The sequence below is a fragment of the Piliocolobus tephrosceles genome, unplaced genomic scaffold (genome assembly GCF_002776525.5).
Source record: "Piliocolobus tephrosceles isolate RC106 unplaced genomic scaffold, ASM277652v3 unscaffolded_7884, whole genome shotgun sequence".
Lineage (NCBI taxonomy): Eukaryota > Metazoa > Chordata > Mammalia > Primates > Cercopithecidae > Piliocolobus > Piliocolobus tephrosceles.
In genome coordinates, this window is record NW_022335256.1 from 4,386 (window position 1) to 12,096 (window position 7,711).

General features: G+C 41.2%; 1 non-coding gene and 1 pseudogene across 1 annotated transcript; one reads left to right on the forward strand and one right to left on the reverse strand.

The window, feature by feature from the left end:
- Window positions 1-1,782: 1,782 nt before the first annotated feature.
- Window positions 1,783-2,358, reverse strand: LOC111534929 (annotated as a pseudogene).
- Window positions 2,359-5,977: 3,619 nt separating this feature from the next.
- On the forward strand, window positions 5,978-6,084 carry LOC111534930. The gene has a single exon (XR_002729252.1). It is a non-coding gene; the product is annotated as a U6 spliceosomal RNA (small nuclear RNA).
- Window positions 6,085-7,711: the final 1,627 nt, after the last annotated feature.

Here is a 7,711-nt window from a genome sequence, read left to right on the forward strand (position 1 = left end):
CTAGAATTCTGAAGTCATGCTTCCATTGTTTTCAGCTTCTTTTTCAAGACAGAGTCTCTTCTGTCACCCAGGCTGGAGTGCAGTGGCGCAATCACAACTCCCTGCAGCCGTGACCGCGCGGGCTCAGTTCATCCACCTCAGCCCCTGAGCAGATGGGACTACAGGTGGGCGCCACAGCCCAGCCAATTTTTGTATTTTTTGGAGAGATGGGGCTTCACCATGTTGCCCAAGCTGGTCTCAAGGGATCTGCCTCTCTCTGCCTCCCAAAATGCTGAGCCAATGTGTTACAGGCATGAGCCACTGTGCCCGGCCAGTTTTTCTTGTATTCTCTCTCTTCTTCCTTCATTTCTCAAAGGCATCTCAAACTCAGTGGGCCCCAAACCAAAGTCAAACTCCATCAGAATATCCTGCTACTTCCAACTTTAAAATATATCTTAAATCACAGTTTCTTATTACATGCAACCTTCTGGTTCAAACTACCATCATCCCTCACTTGAACTTAGAATTGGATTTCCTGCTTCTGTATTTTTTTAAACCATAAAATATTTCAAACAAACCATGTTTGGCTTTATACTTTTTACTACATAAAAAGAATAAAGATCTGCCAGGTGCAGTGGCTTACGCTTGTAATCCCAGCACTTTGGGAGGCCGAGGCAGGCAGATAACTTGAGGTCAGGAGTTCGAGACCAGCCTGACCAACATGGTGAAATCTCGTCTGCACCAAAAACACAAAATTAGACAGTGTCGTGGTGCACACCTGTAGTCTCAGCTACTTGGGAGCCTGAGGCAGGAGAATCGCTTGAACCCGGGAAGTCGGAGGTTGCAGTGAGCTGAGGTCACGCCATTGCACTCCATCTGGGTAATAAGAACGAAACTCTGTTAAAAAAAAAAAAGATATGAAGTGGTTATATACTTAAACATGGAATTACTTTAAGTGTTTGCCATTCACGGTTCCCATGCATGCCAGCAGCTTCTCACTGCAAACACCTGGGACTTGCTATAGAGCAGCTGGAGTACATTCCACCCACACACAGGACAGGGAGCTGACATCCAAGGAGTGGAGAATCAATACTACAGCTTTTTCCCCTCCGTTTCCCTGTATCTCAGCAGTATGGAGCTTGATACTGATGAGAACCTGCTCACTGACTTTCAACTGCTTTTCTTACCTTCTCAGTTTCATTTCTCCATACCTCAATTGATGCTTTCTGGTAAGACCTAGCAAATAAATTGCTTTCACTGAAATTTCAGTCTTGGAATCTGCTTTGGGTTCCCCAGTCAAAGACAGAAATATATTCATTTTCCCATCACTGGAATTCCAGGTTGTTTTCAATTTTTCACTGCTACAAACAGGGCTGCAACATTTGTCTACAAACCTCTAGATATACACGTAGGAAGATTTTGGTATTTCCCACTAGTGAAACTGCTCAGTCCAAGGGTACGTGCATCTTCATCTTTAATAGATACTACCGACATTTGAAAAGCCCAACAATGTCAAGGACTGGCCAGAGTGCCACATGCAATGGGTGTGGAATGGCAGCTCACTGTAGCAGGTGCGGGGTCTTAGTTGGGGTCTTGGAGAGGCACTTAGTTATAGCAAGAATGTTTCATAAATGGTATCTGATATATTCAAGACTAGTGCAGAATAAAAACACATTGCTTAGAAATAATTATTCATAGATCCAAAGTCGACAAAAGTCTTTTTCTTCTCATGTAAAAATATATAATTTTTTTCCAGAGGGAAGGAGAACAATAACTTAAAATAAACCAGAAAACACCTTCATATTAATCATTCTTCTCATATACTTCAAATTTGAACTTAATGTCTTTCTCTTCCTGGACATCAGAGAGAACACCTGGGTATTCTGGCAGAAGTTTATATTTTTCCAAATCAATTTCTGGAAAAAACGTGTCACTTTCAAAGTCCCGCATGATCCTTGTCACAAATAGTTTAAGATGGCTTAGGTGATTCATGGCTTCCTTATAAACAGAATTGCCACCAACTATCCAAATCATCTCTATTGGCTAATTCTGGTTGTTCAGTAAGTTTTAAGATATCATCCAGACTTCTGGCAAGACAGTGAGCTCCTTGTGGAGGTTCCCTGAGTTCTCTGCTGAGAACTAAATTAATTCTATCCTTTAAAGATCGATTCTTCTCAGGAATGGAGAACCGGATCTTCCTACACATAACACCAGATTCTGTTTACCTTCTCCTGAAGAGTCTGTGGAAATACCTGAATTCTTTCCTGAGCAGGGGAAATACCTGAATTCATTCCTGAGCGGCGGCCAGGGCAGGTGCCCGTTCTTGCCAATGCCCGTGTTCTGGGACAGAGCGACGATGCAGTTTAGCAAACGAACCATGACAGCAGCGGTGAGCACCTCCGAGCCCGCTCGCTACACCAGAACGCGCGGCCGAGATTAGCCTGAAGGTTTTTACTTTGAACCTGGAGGGTGAGAAATGACCTCTCTCCACCTCAAAGCTCTTCCTGAGCATTCACCTCCTGGGAGCAGGGGCAGCGCGGCAGCGCCACCTGGTGGTCCATGAACTTCCTTTTGCAGATCACCCACAGCCCTGAGGTCCTCCTCTCCTTTCCATGCACCTGGGATTTCTTCACTGGACACCATCCTGCGTCAAGTTTCCTGTAAAGCAAAAGAAGCGCACAGGGCTTGCTCATGGAGTCCCTGCACAAAGTGGCCGTGGGGGCTGCGATGGACACTGCATGGGCACAGCAACTGTGTCGCCACTCACCAAGGCTGACCTGGCAGCTGCCACTGCTGAGGGCTCAGCCAAACAAAAGCAGCTGGTTTTTTTTTTGGATGGAGAAATAAAACAGGAAATGGTAATTAAGAATAAAATAACACTATGATAGATAAATATGCCACTAAAGATATAGTAGCAGTTTAAATAATTTTGAGACTATGAACAAGATTACGCCAATGGAGAGAAGTTATTACAAGTAGAGAAAGCTGGAGTATTGATCCTCCACTCCTTGGTTGTCAGCTCCCTGTCCTGTGTGTGGATGGAACGTACTCCAGTTGCTCTATAGCAAAAGATGGTGGGGGGAGGAATGGTGTCATCTCCACCTTTGGCGAGATCCATGTCACTGTGTTCGGGGGAAGAGCCATGAACTCCCCATGAAGAGAGGAGGCTGTGGCTGTGAAGGTGCCTGTGGGAGAGGTGAGGAGCCGCTCCCTCTACACTGGTGGCCAAGAGCCTGCAGACGGCGGGGAAGGCTTCCCCTCAGCTGTGTCCTATCAGGTTTTTCCACGAGTCAAGGAGTAGACCTGCATATTGCCTCTGCTGATGTGAGCTGCACGCATACCTAGAAGTGAGGTCACCCCTGCTGGGGATCCTGGGTCTGCTGGTTGTTCTGGGTGCTCAGAGGGAAGATGGGGAGGGGGCTTTGTGCAAAACAGTAACCATACTCTATCAATTATTTTTTCCTTAACCTTTGTGTCATAAAATAAAATGTAGGACTCCAGAAGGAAAAAGAAACCATCTAAAATTTGTGTCCTTGAATAAAAAGTGAACACCCATTAACCACCAGGGATAGACGTTTGTGAAGCAAACCAGAAGCCCCATCATTTGCCCCAGCTCAGCAGTAAACTCTTTCCTCCCCCAAATAAAAATACATCCTGACTTTCATGATCATCACTTCTTTATTCTATTTTATATTTTTATCATCCAAAATTATAATTTAGTTTTACCTTTAGAAATATGCTTTTGTTCTTTTATTCTATAGATTCTTTCTTGAAATTTATATTGTGTGGTAGAGCTTCCTGTAGTGTGCATTTTGCTGATTGCTCCCCAAGCCATTGTTTAATATGTGTTTTTATTATCTGTATTGCCTCTAAATTGGTAATTGGGTATGGAGGTTAGCTTATATTCAGGCTTGGTTTCTTTGCCACTTGTACTTGCTTGATGTGCTGTATTGTGTTCTTCCATCAAGTGGAAGAACCTAACATTAGTTTTTTGTTTTATTTTGTTGTTAATTGCCATTGCTGTTCGATGGTTAAATCTGTTAACTCATGATGGTTTGCAAAAGAGTTATTATATTCTCGGTCTCTCATTCCTTCCTTATTTATTATCCAAATAATTTCTAAGTAAGAGATTCATGCTCTTCTGTTTTTTTACTACTAGAAATTTGTTAACCAGAGACTAAGCCAAGCATCTACTCACCTATGACCCAGCAATAGCACTCTTAGTTGTCAACCAGTAGAAATGCTTGTATGTGTGTGCCAAAATATATGCAAATATTATTCATAGCAGCACGACTTGTAAAATCTGGATACAACACAATTGTCTATCAATAGTGAAGGGACAGGAAATAAGAGCTATTTATAAAGTGGAGCATTGGACAGCCATGGGAGTGAACAGGCTACGACCACACACAGCGAGATGATGAGACCCAGGGGCATGACGGTGACTGTATAACGCCATTCAACTAGAACTGGCAGAACTCATCTGTGTTAGAAATCAAGAGTGGCTACTCTAGGGTGGGGAGGGTGGTTTATGACTGAGGAGGACCCAAAGGTGTTTCCAGCAGGCTGTGACTGGTGTACTTTGATGTGGGTGTTGTTTACCCAAGTGTTCACTTTGTGAAACTCCACTGCCCACTTGTGGATTGTCCTCCTTTCTCCATGCATGCTGTCCTTCCCTCAAATATACATTGCTGATGTTTTGAAGCAATTCTATGTACACCAAGAAGAATCACTCCTACTGCATATCCTTGGAAATGCTAAATTGAAAAAATTAGTGCAATTGTTTTTAATTCCAGGAAATAAATACATATAAAGAGGAAAATCTACAACAACAGCAGTAGGCTTGGGAGCTGATACCAGAACAGCTTTGGAAATGGCTCTCAAGCCAGGAACTAGGAATCAAACCCCAACAAGCCCATGGGAGGTGGGGGGTGTGAAATGATGTCCAGTAGTGCATGAATGAATGAGTCATGGGCAGTGGCTCATGCCTTGGCTGACCAGTGATGAACTTGGGGAAAATAGAGTTGGAGAATTGGGAGGTAGAGGAGAGAGGTACGCATAGACCTCTTGCTATAGGCCGAGTGTGTGACAATAGCGGTTGTGTGGATGCCTACCAGAGGGTCTTTAAGGTGCTGGGGCTCCCTGTGACCAGGTGAGTGAGGTGGCTTGACGGACGATGCCGCTCAGCCTCACAGGGCTTGCTCATGGAGTCCCTGCACAAAGTAGCCGTGGTGGCTGCCATGGACAGTGCATGGGCACAGCAATTGAGTCGCCACTCACCAGGGCTGACCTGGCAGCTGCCACTGCTGAGGGCCCAGCCCACCAAAAGCAGCTGTTTTTTTTTTTGGATGGAGAAAAAAAACAGGCAATGGCAATTAAGAATAAAATAACATTATGATAGATAAACATGCCACTAAAGATATAGTAGAGGTTTAAATAATTTTGAGACTATGAACAACATTATGTCAACGGGGAGAACTTATTACAAGTAAAGAAGTTAAAACGGTTGTAAAACTTTATTTCCCTTCAGGCATATCCAGACTGTTTTACAGATAAGTTCTACCAAAACTTCAAAGAAGGCTACTGAATTTATACATAATATTCAAGAGAATGAGGAAACATAGAGAAAGCCAGTAAACTCATTATTGTTTATGTATAAATAACATTGATTCTAAAGTCAGCTAGGGAATACATAAGAGAAAAGCATGATAGGATAATCACTTCGAAGCAATTAGAGGTAAAAATACTGAGAAAAACAGTACTAGACTGTGTCCACCAATGAGCTATAAATAAATTAAATATCCTGCCCAGGTTATTCATCCCCAGGATACAAGAATATTTAAACTTTAAATCTGTAATGCTTTTTATCATTTAATTAAAGAATAAAAGACAGAGATAATCACATTTTGTTAGATGCAGAAATTACTGCCGATGAAATTCAACACTCCATCTCACCCACAGTTCTTCACTTATCTCCACTTCTAAGAACTTGTGGTCCGTACTCGCTTTGGCAGCACATATATTAAAATTGGAAAGATACAGAGAAGATTAGAATGGCCCCTGCACAAGGGTGACATGCAAATTCATGAAGCATTCCATATTTTAAAACTCTCAGTAAACTAGGTATTGAAGGAACATACCTCAAGATAATAAAAGTCATCTGTGATAAACTCACAACCAGAATCATACTGAACAGGCAAAAGCTGAAAACATTCCCTTTTAACACCAGCACAAGACAAGGATGCCCTCTCTCACCAGTCCTACTCAACACAGTATTGGAAGTTCTGGTCAGGGCAATCAGGTAAGAGAAAGAAAGGATATTCAAACAGGAAGAGAGGAAGTCAAATTGTCTTTGTTTGCAAATCACATGATCCAATATCTAGAAAACCCCTTTGTTTCAGCTGAAAAGCTTCTTAAGCTGATAAGCAACTTCAGTAAAGTCTCAGGATACAAAATCAATGGCAGAAGTCACAAGCATTCCTATACAACAATAGACAAGCAGAGAATCAAATCGTGAATAAACTTCTATTCACAATTGCTACAAACAGAATAAGATGCCTAGGAATACAGATCACAAAGGAATTGAAGATCTCTTCAAGGAGAACTACAAATTGCTGCTCAAGTAAATCAGAGAGGACACAAACAAATGGAAAAACACTCCATGCTCATGGATAAAAAGAATCAATATCATGAAAATGGTCATATTGCCCAAAATAATTTATAGATTCAATGCTATTCTCATTAAACTACCATTGATATTTTTCACAGAATTAGAAGAAATTATTTTAAAATTCATACAGTACCAAAAAGAGCTTTATGGTCAAGACAATCTTAAGCAAAAAGAACAAAGCTGGAGGCATCATGCTACTTGACTTAAAACTACACTACAAGGCTACAGTAACCAAAACAGCATGGTACTGGTACAAAAACAGATGCATAGACCAATGGAATAGAATAGAGAACTCAGAAATAAGGCCACACATCTACAACTATGAGACTTCAGTGATCACATACAATAAAGAATACAATCTATACAAAAGTAGTTTAGAAAATGTAATTTTCACAGTTACCGCATCATAATATTGAAAATGTCTAGTTTTCAACTTCAAAAAACATGAGTTATGCATATATGAAAGTATGACTCATTCACAGGAAAAACAATGGAAAGAAATTGTTCCTGAAGAAGAGTGGACTGACTTACTAGACAAAGACTTTGAATCAACTGTCTTAAACATAGTCAAAGAGCTAAAGGAAACCATGGACAAATAACTAAAGAAAATCAGAAGAACTACGTTTCACTAAATAGCAGAAATCAATAAATAATTGTGAAAAGGAAGCAACTGGAAATCTGGAGCTGAAATGTACAGGAAGTAAAATGGAAAATTCACTGGAGGGCTTCAAGAGCAGATTTTAGTTTGCAGAATGAAGAATCAGTAAACTCAAACATAGGCCAATTGAAATTGCCCATTTGAGGAGCAGAAGGGAAAAAGTATGAAGAAAAATGAACAGAAGAGATCTGAGAGGCAACATCAAGTATATGCATTTTGGGAGTCCCCAAAAGAGAGAAGGAAGAAGAGGGAAGAAGGAGTATTTAAAGAAATAATGACCCCAAACTTCAGAAATTTTATTAAAAACATGAATCTGGGTATCCAACACGCTGAAACATTTAAAGTAGCAGCAATTCGGAGATGTCCACACTGAGAGACATTATAATGAAACTGTCGAAAGTCAA